This window comes from Rhipicephalus sanguineus, chromosome 8 (assembly GCF_013339695.2).
Source record: "Rhipicephalus sanguineus isolate Rsan-2018 chromosome 8, BIME_Rsan_1.4, whole genome shotgun sequence".
NCBI classification, from domain to species: Eukaryota; Metazoa; Arthropoda; class Arachnida; order Ixodida; family Ixodidae; genus Rhipicephalus; species Rhipicephalus sanguineus.
In genome coordinates this window covers 44,150,762-44,165,600 of record NC_051183.1, presented here as the reverse complement: position 1 = coordinate 44,165,600, position 14,839 = coordinate 44,150,762, and positions in this window count along the sequence as shown.

Here is a 14,839-nt window from a genome sequence, read left to right as displayed (position 1 = left end):
CACATACTTCAACCCTTTGTGAGGCACTACCTTGAAAAAAAAACTGTTTTCTTATAATCTGCAGAATAGCACTTAAAATGACTTAAGAAAATGTTTGACAAAAACGGCAAAATAGCTTCTGAGAAAAAAGTGGTAGATATATGTACCGCTGTCCTCGGGGGATATGAAATGAAAAAAAAAATTGAGCAGGCACATTAGTTACAAATTAAAGGGGGCTGTTTACTTTTAGAAATGCTTCAAGCATACAATGCGCTGCGGAACTTGATATTTGCTGCACTGACAGCTGATGTGCAATTACGGCTCCAACACTCGAAGGTGACCTGTGACAGGTATATATGAACCAACGCGACTTCACGATTGCGGTAATTATAACTGCACCTAAAGCGGACTGCGATCGGTGCTGCGTTTGGAAATAAAACCCGTGCTACAATGAAAATGGAAATACTGCGTTTGTGCAACCTTACCGGTGCGATAGCTCTCCTGGTAGGGCTAACACCACCAGCCGAAATAAAGCCCGAGAATGGTTCGTTGAAGAAAAGTCAACAACAAGCGCAGCAAAAACCTCTTTCGATATTGAAAGTGAGTCACTAGGCTCCGTTTAGTAATTGGGTAAAATAGGACACTTCACAGGCATGTTCAATCAAAGCTTTCAAGGCGATCATTTAGGCGACAACAGCCGATAGCCAGCGGTAATCAAGGAACGCGCGAAATCCAATTTGCTGTCCGCGCCGCATGTGTTAGCGAAATAAACTCGTGATAACCTTCTTCAATACCTCGGTAGATGGCACCACCAGAAAAAGCGGCGCCAGTTTGGGCCGTTTGTTTATTGTGAGTGTTTCAAACGTAGTGAAAAAGTGATTACAATTGTACCACTGTCCTACAAAGGGTTAGGGCACTAGCGTTGAAGTGCCAGCTCAGTATTTATTGATCAGAGGCGTTAGTTGTGGAGAGTCGGTGCTGGACCCCCCCCCCCTGTCTGCTTCCCGTCGCAAGCTTTGTCACGGTAAGCTATTTCACGAAGACCCAAGGCGCGCAAGGCAGGGTAGGCAGGAAGCGAGAAGCAGGCGAGCAGCAAACTCGAGGCAAAGTGCGGTTCTTGTTGGAGCCAGACGATCCTCTTCCCTGTGCTACGTGAAGGCGGCCACATTTTAAGGGCGCAGTATGGAACACGCCCCTCGGTCACTGCGCATCACGTGCTGCTATCAAGCCAGTCAATGACGGTGTGCCTCTTACAACATATATATCTAGCATTTAGCGATGAAATGTCCAGGAGAAAGCCAGCGCTCGTCCTGTACGCGCCTCATCTAGTCCTTCCATGTACGCGCTACATGACTTCATTGCTACAGAACTGAACAGACAACTCAGACATTCTTCTACCCTCCATTCAGACAACTTCAAAATTTCCATAGGCTTACCCTATAGGCCAAAAATTCACACAAAATTTATATCATCAGAACGCGACGAAATCTTTCAAAATCTAGAAATTAAATATTTCCAGAAATCTATAGCCTTAGGCTTCTGGTCCCAAATGACACAAGAATTTAGTTTGGAAGCTCTGCATTTGCTAAGCGCACAAACAGCGGTTAAGGTTCCCGTATGCGCGGCAATAATGCGCAGAGCAACTTGAAAACATTTTGTCCTGCCTCGTTGTTGTAGCCGAGAGCGTAACGCGTTTGACTCACAACCGAAGGGGCGCTGGTTAGAATCTCGCTGTTGGCCTCGCAGAGAAAAAGAAAAGACATGCTGCAGCGATACCTTGACCATGGCTAAAACCCAGTTCGTACATGAAAAACGGGTGCTTCGTATCGCAATGCCGGTGATGCTGAGCATAGAATGATTCTTTCAGAATGATGGATTTGTAAGCATGGGCTGCAATACCTCAGCGATTGGCCCTTAAACGCAGTAGAGTTGCCGTCCAGGCCTCAAAAGAACCGCCTTTGGTCTTTATTTTTTTTTTTTTCTAACTTGAATCTGAGATCGGAAAAGAGAAGACCCTCCGTTCCCTGAACGGGACGTGGCCATTGCTCCCATACAGCAAGTGCAGAGTCCTCCAAGCATCGTAAGCTCCGCACCACTGCGGCACTCTAGCACCACCCCGAAGCCCGCTTGTGCCCATTGGAAACCGCTGGGTGGCCGGCCGGCACTACGGATCGAACCCGGTACCTCCCGTATGGAAAGCTGACGCCGAAGCGTATCGCCACTACTCAGATGAGTGTACAGGTAAACAAGGCGCAATACATTGGTTTCGTTGAAATGCGACGGAACTTAAAAAAGTATCGAACGGAAGCGCAGCGTTAAATTTTCACGCATGCGCTAGAATAATGTGGAGAGCAACTTCTAAACACCTTTCCTTTGCTGTTGTTGTAGCCGAGATGGTAAAGCGTTGGTCTCACAACTAAAGGGGCGCTGGTTCGAATCCTGCTGGCGGCCTGGATGCGAAAGAGAAAACCCTCACAATGGTGTCATTACCGTGATCAAAACAAAATTCGTGCGGGAAAGACTGGTTCTTCGAATCGCACTGTCGGCATTCCCAAGAATACAATGATGGCGTCATGGGTGTATCGAGGCTCGCACTGACAAGCCCACAATTGGATTTGTAAGCAAGGGTTCCAATTGTATACACGCCGACTCTTAAATGCAGTGGAGGTGCCTGCCGTGCCTCAAAAGATCTCTCGATTTTTATTATTATTTTTTTTAAATTGAAGTTCGGAGAACAAAAAAGAGGATCCCCGGTTCGCTGCACGGGAAGCTACCCTTGGTCCCGTGCAGCGCGTTGGGAATCCTCCAAGCGTCTTAAGCCTCGCCCACTGCGGCACAGAAGCGCCACCACGAAGCCCGGTTGTACCCATTTGAAACCGCTGGGTGGGCGGCCGGCCCTGGGGATCGAACCCGGTACCTCCCGTAGTGGAAGCTGACGCCCACGCGTTTCGCCACCACTGCGGTGAGGGTACTGGTGAACAACGTGCAAGATATAGGTTTCGTGAAAAAGCGGCGAAATTTAAAAGAGTGGAATGAATGAAATAAAAGTCAGGGTCACTCTAGATTGGAGAGTTCCTTAATCCAGGAATCCTCCAGCCGAAATCGCGTTCCTTAGGAAATCCGAGAGTTATTGCCTTACCTGGTTCGTAGTAATGCCCTCACTGGGATTCGAACCACCGCCCTCTCGGTTACGAACTTAACGCCTTAGTCACTCGGCTACTGGAACGGCACAACAAGCGCGCTTATAAGTTGGTCTGTACATTATTTCAGCCCCTAATCCTAACAATTTAACGCTAGGATTGTTTGTCCAAGCCTCGGCACAGGTACCACTTCAAAATATTACTGATATCATTCATGATGAAGGCTGTAGCCTCAATGAATTTCGTCTTTCTCAATTTTTTAAGTGTTGCACTCTTATGAAAAGAGTCATTGAAGCATTTTCGACCAAAAGGCAGGCCTATAGCCTTATTATTTGATGAAAATTAACCCTCGCAACTATTTTAAAGGAGATTTAGCAAAACTTTGCCAAGTCGAAAAGCAATAGATTAGCTAAGGCTATAGTTTGCTTTCTTGGTTGAAAATACGCTCACACCATATATTTAATCAAACTTCGACAAAACTGAGAAATCTCTAGAAGGAGATTGACAAATTCTATAGGTTGACGTTCAGGTTGAAAATGGTCTCAAAATCGAATTCATCGGAAAACAACGAACCCTTTGAAAAATCGAAAAATACCAGTTTTCCAAAGGCTATAGGCATGCCATTCAGCTTTAAATTGTCCTTAAAATCGAATTAATCGCACTACTAAGAAAATTGGAAAACTCGAAAAATGCAAGATTTCCAAAGGCTTATAGGCTTGCCGTTGAGGTCGAAGAAAGTCTCGAAATCGAATTCATCAGAATACGAAAGATCGGAAAATGCAAGATTTCTATAGGCTGTAGGCTTGCTATTCAAGTTGAATGGTCTAAAAAAGGAATTCATCACAATACGAAGAAAATTGGTAAAACTCGTAAAATTCAACATTTCCAAAGGCTTGCTATTTAGGTTGATAATTGTCTCGATATCGAATTCAACAGAATGGGAGGAAAGTTTGAAAAATCGAAAAATACAAGTTTTGAAAACGGTATAGGCTTGCCGTTTAGGTTGATAATGGTCTGGAAATTAAATTCATCGGAATATGAAAAAAATTGAACAACTCGAAAAATGCACCACTTACAAAGGCTACATACAGGCCTGGCGTTTACGTTGAAAATAGTCTCGAAATCGAATTCATTAGAATACAAGGAACCATGAAAAATCGTAAAATACAAGTTTTCCAAAGGCTATAAGGCTTGCCATTCAGGTTGAAAATGGTCTCAATATCGAATTCATCGGTATAGGAAGAAAATTGGGAAAACTCGAAAATTGTAACATTTCCAAAGGCCAGTTAGGTCGATGATGGTCTCAAAATGGAATTCAACAGAATACGAAAAAAACTGGAAAACACGAAAAATGCGAGATTTCCTAAGCGTACAGGCTTCCCATTTCGGTTGAGAATGGCCTGAATATCGAATTCAACAGAATACGACGCAAGTTTTGAAAAATCGAAACACAATATTTGCAAAGCCTTTAGGCTTACCCTTAAGGTTGAAAATTGTCCAGAAATCGAATTCATCAGAATACGAAGAAAACTTGAGAAATCGAAACAAACAAGTTTTCCAAAGGCTATTGGTTTGCCATATAGTTTGAAAATAGTCTGAAAATCTAATTCATAACAATACGATGAAACATTTAAAGATTGGAACACAAAACATTTCGAGAGGCTTGCTGTTTAGCTGAAAATAGTCTCGAAATCGAATTTCAGAGTACGATGGAACTATGAAATATTGAAAAAAAAACAAGATTTCTTTAGGCTGTAGGCTTACCATCTCGTCCGAAAAAATCCTAAAATTGGCAAAGAAATTGTACAGCACCAACAAAGCAGGTTGACAAGAGAAACACCAAAATGGTAATAACGTTAACGTTGCACAGAATGCTGTCTTCCCTTTAGAAATCGTGACGCATATATGTGTGCGCACATGATCCAAAAATCAGACAAAATTTATGAAGAAATCAACTTCGTTCCTTAATTGGGATAGTCATGGCGTACATACAGCACTTGCATAAAGGTAAAAGATATGTTACAATAATTTCGCGCTCAAGGTTATCACGCGGCCCATACGAAGGCGTGGTCTTATGGAAAGAACCAGCAAGCGCGTGAACATAAACTGCGTGTTAGGAACTAATCTTTTGTGCAATTCCTATTCATCGCAAACAGTGTGAATGCGCTGCTCTTTTCTATACCACGACGTATTTTCAACGGGCGCGTGATAAGCTTCAATGCACTGAGGCATATTTCCTTAATCAAGAAGGAAGTATAGTCTTTTCGGTAGGCCATCGCTGTCACGGCGCACATTGTGCGTGTTGGGCTTGCTGCATCCCGTCCGTATTTAAACAAAGGCTCAAGCAGACTTCACATAACAAGGGAGATTAATTTATTTAACGCTCACTCGTCAGCACGACGACCGAAGGCGCGCAAGGCAGGCAGGAAGCGTGAAGCAGGCGAACAGGAACTCCAGGAAGCGTGTGGCCCTTCTTGGAGCCAGGCGATCCTCTCCCTGGCAAACGCGAAGGCGAAGGCATTTCAAGGACACAGGATGGGCCACGCGCATCCCTAGTGCCCATCACGTGGTGCTATGAAGCCAGCCAGTGAGGGCGTGGCTCCTACAACATATATATGTCCAATTTTGTGATGAAACGTTCTGCTTAAAGGAGCGCTCGTCCTGTATCTTTGTGCCTCATCTAGTCCTTTTTCGTTCGCGCTCGAGAATTATGTGTTACGAAGCAGATAGATAATTCGACAGTCTTCAACCCTAATGTCGATTTCTTTAAAATGCGACGAAACTATCAAAAATGGAGCATCTAAAGATTTCCAAAGGCTATAGGCTTCTCCTTTCAGTCCAAATTTTCCACAAAACACATTCCAGGATATCACGGCAAAACTCTCAAAAATCCCGAAAATAAAGATTGCCGGACGCTATATTCTTACCGTTCTGGTCTCAAATGACACCACATTTTCTTCATGAACGTCTGAATTTGCGTTACGAAGGACACGAAAGCGCAAAGGTAAATTTACACGTATGCACTACAATAATGTGCAGAGCAACTTCTAAACTCTGTTTCCCGTGCCGTGGTTGTGGCCGAGATGGTAAAGCGTTCTGCTCAGAACCGAAAGGGCACTGGTTCGAATCCCGATCGCGGCCGCATTGAAAAAAGAAAAAAAAAAACGGAAAACCATGCCGCAGTGACGCGGTTACCGTGGCTGAAACCCACTTCGTATATCCAAAAACTGGTGTTTCAAATCGCTCTGCCAGCATTCCTCAGGATACAACGATGGCGTCATGGGTGTATCGAGGCACGCACTGACACGCCCACAATTGGATTTGCAAACAATGGTTGCAATTGTGTACACACCGACCCTTAAATGCAGTGGAGGCGCCTGCCGCGCCTCAAAAGCACTCTCTGGGTCTTTGTTTTATTTTTTTTAAATTGAAGTTCGGAGAACAAAAAAGAGGACCCCCGGTTCGCTGCACGGGAAGCTACCCTTGGTCCCGTGCAGCGCGTTGGGAATCCTCCAAGCGTCTTAAGCCTCGCCCACTGCGGCACAGAAGCGCCACCACGAAGCCCGGTTGTACCCATTTGAAACCGCTGGGTGGGCGGCCGGCCCTGGGGATCGAACCCGGTACCTCCCGTAGTGGAAGCTGACGCCCAAGCGTTTCGCCACCGCTGCGGTGAGGGTACTGGTGAACAAAGTGCAAGATATAGGTTTCGTGAAAAAGTGGCGAAATTTAAAAGAGTGGAATGAATTAAATAAAAGTCAGGTTCACTCTAGGTTGCGGGTCCCTTCTTCCAGGAACCATTTAGCCGAAATCGCATCCAGTAACAAATCCGAGAGTTATAGCCTTACCTTTTTGGTAGCAATGCCCTCACTGGGATTCGAACCACCGCCCTCTCGGTTACGAACTTAACGCCTTAGCCACTCGGCTACTGGAACGGCACAGCGAGCGTGCTTATAAGTTGGTCTGTACATTATTGCAGTCCATAATCCTGAAATTTAACGCTGTGGTTGTTTGTCCAAGCCTCGGCACGAGTACCCGTTCAAGATATTATTGCTGTCATTCATGATGAAGGCTATATCCTCTATAGATCTTGTATTCCTCTATTTTTAAGTATCGTTGCAACTTTATGAAACATGTCATTGAAGCCTATAGCCTTACCGTATGATGAAAATTAGCCCTCGCCACTATTTTACGGAGATTCAGCAAAATTTTGCCAAGTCGCAATGCTATAGATAGCTAAGGTTATAGCTTTGCTTTCTTGGTTGAAAATACGCTCACACCATATATTTCACCAAATTTCGAGGAAACTGAGGAATCAAAAAAAGAAAAGAGATTTATAAAGGCTATAGGCTTGCCGCTTAGGTTTAAAATGGTCTCGAAATCGAATTCATCACAATACGGCGAAACTACAAAAATTTGAAAATACAAGTTTTCCATGGGTTATAGGCTTGCCTTTCAAGTTGAAAATGGTCTCAAAAACGAATTCATCACAATACGAAGAAAACGGAAATACTAGAAAAATGCAACATTTCCAAAGGCATAGGCTGAAAATGGCCTCGAAATCGAATTCATCAGAATACGACGAAACTACGAAAAATCGAAAATAGAAGTTTTCCATAGGCTATAGGCTTGCCATTTAGCTTGAAAATGGCCTCAAAAACGAATTCATCAGAATACGAAGAAAACGGAAATACTAGAAAAATGCAACATTTCCAATGGCTTGCTATTTAGGCGGAAAATTGTCTCGAAATCGAATTCATCAAAATACGACGAAACTACGAAAAATCGAAAATAGAAGTTTTCCATAGGCTTGCCATTTAGCTTGAAACCTTGAAAAATCAAAGCACACAAGTTTCCAAATGGCTGTATAGGCTTGCTATTTCGGTTAAAAATGCTCTCAAAATCGAATTCCTCACAATACGAAGAAAACTGGAAAACCCGCAAAATGCAGCATTTCCAAAGGCTTGCCATTTTGGTTGAGAACGGTCTCAAGATCGTGTTTAATAGAATACGACGCAACTTTGAAAAATCGAAACACAACATTTGCAAAGACTATAGGCTTTGCCCTTTAGGTTACAAAATGGCCTAGAAATCGACATCTTCATAATACGAACGAAACCTTAAGAAATCGAAACACATCACTCCAGCCATGCTAAACAGAATCGATCCAGACTTTTCACCTCACTGTCAGCACTGTAATCACGACCACTGCAATTTCGAACACATGCTCTGGCTGTGCCCCTTTAATTCGGGGTCAGGATTATCGGACAAACCCTCCTGGGAGGCTGCCATGCGCAGCATGGACCTCAACAAACAACTCCTGGCAGTGCAGAGGGCCCGGGACATCGCCGAGAGGCTCCAGCTTCCGGCACCTTCCTGGGTGGAGCCACCTGGCTGAGCTAGCGGGACCTCCAGTCGCGTTCAGCTTCTGCCACTTTTGGACCACAATAAAGTTCTGACTCACTCACTCCAATAGCTATAGGCTTGCCATATAGGTTGAAAATGGTCTCAAAGTCTAATTATTTAGAATAAGAAGAAGAAATGAAATCTCGAAAAATGCAAGACTTCGAAAGGCTATTTGCTTGCCATTTATGTTGAAAATGGTCTCGAAATCGAATTCATCAGAATGCGATGAAACTTTCAAAAATCGGAACACAACATCTTCAAAGGATAAAGGCTTGCTCTTTACGCTTAAAATGGACTAGAAATTGAATTCATCAGAATACGACAAAAATATGAAGACTTGAAAAATACAAGATTTCTATAGGCTGTAGGCTTACTATTTTCGTCCGAAAAGACCCTAAAATTGGCAAAGAAATTGTGCAGCATCAACAAAGCAGGTCGACATGAGAAACACTAAAATGGTACGAGCGCTAACGTTGCACAGAATGCTGTCTTTGTTAGATATAGTGACGTATATATGTGTGTCCACATCAACCAAAAATTAGATGAAATATATCAAGAAATCAACTTCCTTCCTCAAATGTGATAGTCATGGCGTACATACAGTACTGGCATAAATGTAAACATGCTTCAATAATTTCGCGTTCTATGTGATCACGCGGCCCATACAAAAGCGTGGTGTTATGGAAAAGAACCAGCCAGCGCTTGAACATAAACTGGGTTTTAGGAACTAATCTTTTGTGCAATTCCTTTTCATTGTAAACAGTGCGAATGCGCTGCTCTTTTCCATACCACGACGTTTTATCAAAGGGCGCGTGATAACCTCAAATGCGTTCAGGTATATTTCCTTAAACAAGAGTGAAGTATGGTCTTTTCGGTACTGCCTAACTATCACCGCGAACGTTGTGCGTGTTGGACTTGCTACATCCCGTACGTAGTTAAACAAAGACTCAAACAGGCTTCACATAACAACGGACAAGAATTTATTTTACGCTCACTCGTCAGCAGGACGACCGAAGGCGAGCACGGCAGGCAGGCAGGAAGCGAGAAGCAGGCGAACAGCAACTCCGGGAAGCGTGTGGTTCTTTTTGGAGCCAGGCGATCCTTTCTCTGGGATACGCGTAGGCGGCAACATTTGAAGTACACAGGATGGGCCACGCGCATCTCTAGTGCGCATCACGTGGTGCTATGAAGCCAGTCAGTGAGGGCGTGGCTCCTACAACATATATATGTAGAATTTTGTGATGAAACGTTCAGTTGAAAGGAGCCTCGTCCTGTATTTATTCGCCTCAGTCTAGTCCCTTTTCGTTCGCGATGGAGAATTTATTTGCTGGAAAGCAGACAGGCAATTCGACACATTCTTTTAACCTTAGATCGATTTCTTTAAAATGCGACGAAACTCTCAGAAATGGGGCATTTAAAGATTTCCAAAGTACAGGCTGAACCTTTCATTCCAAAATTTCCACTAAACATATTGCATCATATCACGACGAAACTTTCAAAAATCCCGAAATTAAAGATTGCCGAAGCTATATTCTTACCGTTCTGGCCACAAGTGACACCGCATTTTATTTATGACGCTCTGAACTTACGTTAGGATGGACACGGAAGCTCAGCATTAAATTTTCACGCATGCGCTAGAATAATGTGGAGAGCAACTTCTAAACGCCATTTCCTGTGCTGTTGTAGCCGAGATGGTAAAGCGTACGTCTCACAACCAAAAAGGCGCTGGTTCGAATCCTGCTGGCGGCCGGGATGCGAAAGAGAAAACCGTCACAATGATGCCGTTACCGTGGTTCAAAACAGAATTCGTGCCGGAAAGACTGGTGCTTCCAATCGCACTGCGGACATACCCGAGGATACAATGATGGCGTCATGGGTGTATCGAGGCTCGCACTTACGCGTCCACCATTGGAGTCGTAACGAATGATTGCAGTAATGTACACACCCACCCTAAAATGCAGCAGAGGTGCCTGCCGGTCTTGAAGAGGTCTCTGGATCTTTCTTTTATTTTTTCAAAATTAAGTTCGGAGAACAAACAAGAGGACCCCCGGTTCGCTGCACGGGAAGCTACCCTTGGTCCCGTGCAGCGCGTTGGGAATCCTCCGAGCGTCATAAGCCTCGCCCACTGCGGCACAGAAGCGCCACCACGAAGACCGGTTGTACCCATTTGAAACCGCTGGGTGGGCGGCCGGCCCTGGGGATCGAACCCGGTACCTCCCGTAGTGGAAGCAGACGCCCAAGCGTTTCGCCACCGCTGCGGTGAGTGTACTGGTGAACAACGTGCAAGATATAGGTTTGTGATAAAGCGGCGAAATTAAAAAAGAGTGAAATGAATGAAATAAAAGTCCGGGTCACTCTAGATTGGAGGGTCCCTTAATCCGGGAACCCTCCAGCCGAAATCGCATCCATGAGGATTCCTAGATTTAAGGCCTTTTTTCGATAGCGATGCCCGCACTGGGATTCGAACCACCGCCCTTTCGGTTACGAGCTTAACATCTTAGCCAATTGGCTACTTGAGCGGCACAGCGAACAGTGCTCACGAGATGGTCTGAACATTAGACATTTATAGTTTAGCGTTAACGTGATATCGGGGGTAAAGGTAATAGCGTTACCGTGCCGCAAACGTTGGTTGCAGAAAGCGTGTTTTAGTTTAGCGGGATAGCGTTACGTGCCCAAGCCGGGACGGGGGCGCCACCTAGGGAAGGATGAATGCGTTAAAAAAAAGTGAAAAGAACAAACCCTAGAATGCTCGCCTGTATCCCCGCACGCAGCAAGATGACTTCTTTTTTTAGTGACACTAAAAGTGAATAAATGTGAACTAAATTCCAAAAGCGAATATTTTCATGTTGCAGACTTGTTTACACCGATCTTTTAGATAGGCCTAGGGACGTTCGAAATGGGAAGCGATCTCAAAACCTACGCCAAGTTATCCGTAATACCGTGTTGTCGAAGCTACCTGAATGCAAGCGAAGCCGTTTAGCGCAGTATTTTGCTACGAAAGAAGTGGATCCGTCCACATGAACGCTAAATTCAGTTCGAAGTGGGCGTCCAAAACCACCGCCATGTTTTACGTACACTACGTAAACCACGAAAACACGGTAATGCTAAAACTGAAAAATAGCGTGCGTACGGTAAACGCGACGGGTAACTTACGGTACTGCGCATGCGCATTTCGGTCCCGGTATTCCGGTAAGGCCGCTGTTCCGTTAAGCCCGCTAAACTATAACTGTCTATTATTGCAGCCCAAAGCCGTAAAAAGTTAATGTTAGGGTTGTTTGTCTAATCCTCGGTACACACGTCACTTCAAAACATATTTGAATCATTATTATGAAGACTACAGCTTCTGAAGACTATCGCATTCTTGACCAAAAGAGAGGTCTACAGCCTTACTTTTTGATGAAAATAGCCCCAGAAATCATTTTATGGAAACTCAACAAAACACTGCCCGGTCGCGCGCACATCATGGACAGTGTACCGATCATCGGTCGCGCGCCGATCTGCAGTGTGCGCGCCGATCATCGGCGTGCACACTGCCGCGCGCGCCGATGATCCAGGCGGCCGCGGTAGTTGAGACATGTTTCGCACAATGCCTCACAGATGGCAGTACAATATCTAATGTTTGCTGTTTGCTTGATATGTTTTCCGCTAGATGGACATAGTTGTCCATTTTTGGAGCTGTTTGCAAGTTTGTGTGTGTTTCTAGCTGCGATGAGTGCAATATCCCTGCTTTTTTGGAAGCATGGCGTCGAGCAAAAAACGTAGTTTGATGGCCTCGCCAATGCGCCTACAAATCACCGAATGGGCTGAGTTTCGTCATGACACCTGCCGAACAAAATGCGTTTGGAGACTCCTTCCACTACATGGCATTTATGTATTGTTTTTTTTCGAAGCAGTTGCAAGCAACATCGTGGCTTTGTGGTAGGACACCTTCTGGCCAGGCAAAGGGCGCGGGATCGATCCTCAATGAGAGCGAAGATTTTAATTGTTTCTTTTGTTTGCATCTTTCTCGATTTTTTGGTCACGGACGATTTTTCGCTCACAAGCGACGCCGTCACCGACGCCTAAGCCGACGGCGGAATTTATGAAAACGAGTTCTCTGACGCTATCGCGTTAAAATCTTGAAAAATCGAAAGCTAAAATATTTCCAAATGCTATAGGCTTGCAATTGCGCTTCAAAATGGTAAGAAAATCAAATTCATCAAAATGTGAGAAAATTTTGAAAAATCGAAAAACACAAGATTTCCAAAGGCTATACGCTTGAAATTGCGGTTCAATATGGTCAGAAAATTGAATTAACCAAAATGCGTGAAAATGTAGTGAAAACTGATAAGATCCCCCGCGCATTGTGTGTTCTACCGCGGTTAAAAGCGCGCGAGCGGGGGCAACGAACGTGGCCGATGCAGAGATCAAACGAGCCGGCCCATTTCTGTCGCTCGGAGGGTGCACGCGATAATATCACCCCGCTCGAGAGGCCTGCCGTCGAAGCAGACAGGAAGCACCCTGCCCGTCTAGCAACTTTCAACTTTGAATCTAAGGGCGCAGTCGCGATCGCTGGCGCGCGCGCTATCTCGAAAGCCATCACAGCGGGTGGTTCCTCTACCCTTCTACGTGCTGCGCTCTCAACGCGAAGTGACTATGCGGAGAGGATCTCTCTCTGGAGCGGCCGTGTTCTCTTACACCAGCGTTTTGTAGTTACGCGAGATCGAATGCAAAACAGCTGCCATCCTCACTTCGTGTAACACTACAACTTGTTGCTATCGCATTCATTGCTTCACCCTTGCGTTGAAACTGTGACTTTTTGTAGTACAGTCAAATTTGAAGCCACGTTGCCTTAGCAAGCGAACACTTTAAGGTGGTAGGCCACTTAAGCGTTAAAATAACATTTTCTTCAAAACAAGCACGTCTTATTTCACTTACCCAGGCATTTATAGTAAAAAAATATTATTTATTTTTTGGGATGTGATCTTTGTCAAAAATAGTATTAAAAGTGGTAGTCACGCCAGCCGTGATAGTGACTAAGGGTGGCTTAATTCAGTAAAGCTTTGGCATTTATGCAACGAAAGGTTGGAGCTATGTAGTGAACTAGGATAAGTATTATGCAGTAAATATCAAGGAAGTAATGTTACAAAAAAACAAAAAGACGGGGAAAAAGAGCGAATTTAAACTGAACCTGTTTGCAAAATCAGCTGTGAATTAAGAAATATTCCATCAATTTCTTTTATTCTAATTCATTGCACAGATATATATGTTGTAAACTATTATACAAAATTTCAGTTCGAAGTACACACTGAGAAAAAAGTTATGAAAGTTTGCGTCACATAATTTGGAGGAAATTCTTATTTTGAGTAAAACGTAAAGATTTCAGAGCTTGCAAGATGTGTGCGTCCCCGTTGTGGCCGTTTTTAGGGATTTAAAAACAATTAAAAACGCAAAGTTTTATTTAATGACATCCTCCTATGTAACAGTCAAAATGAGGTTTATAAAGTAAAAAAATCATTATTATAGACGAAAAAACACTTACTTTCGAAAAAAACACAATGTGGTTTCGGTTTCGCTGTACGAGCATGGGGTATTGAAAACTTGCTGTAACTTGCAAACTAATGACGATACGAGGATAATTTTTGCTGCAACATATTTTTGAATGCTCGGGCGTCCACAAAAAGAAAAAAAAACTAAAAATCGGCCTCGTGAGAAATATTCCACTTTTGAGGGTGGCCTACCACCTTAAGTAAATGGAGGCGAGTTGAAGTTTGCTAGTGAAATGTTTCGAAATGCCGCTATACAATCCCTCTAGATTTCTTGACATTTCAAGGGGACTACTTTGTGCTGGCTGTACTCCTCTACATCTTCTAAGCCGTACCTAAACTGTACATCCAAGAATTCTAAAGCTGCACAAACATTTCACGAGTTTGAAAGAGTGAAATGCTGATAAGATATTTTATTTTGACATTAGGTCAATTTTCGCATGGCACACCTACTGACATCCACACTAGCGTATTCACGAATGAAAAACATATAACGAATGAAAAGGAAAACATCCTCACTGTTTATTCTTATATCTTTAATTTTTATGCGGCAAGATAAAATATTTGACTTGAAATTTATAGGCATAGAGGCCAGATGCAAAAGCAGTAAAGTCGCGCGTGGAAAAGCTATCGCAAACACAGAATTTGAAACAAAAGCCGCATTAAAAAAAGACGTTCAAAATCAGCAAGCAGAGCAACTGCAAAAATATTACGCAACTTTTAGACAAATTAGCAAGGTAATACTGCACGAATGGCGAGCATGTTTACACATAGTGTAGGCAGAAAAAGTGC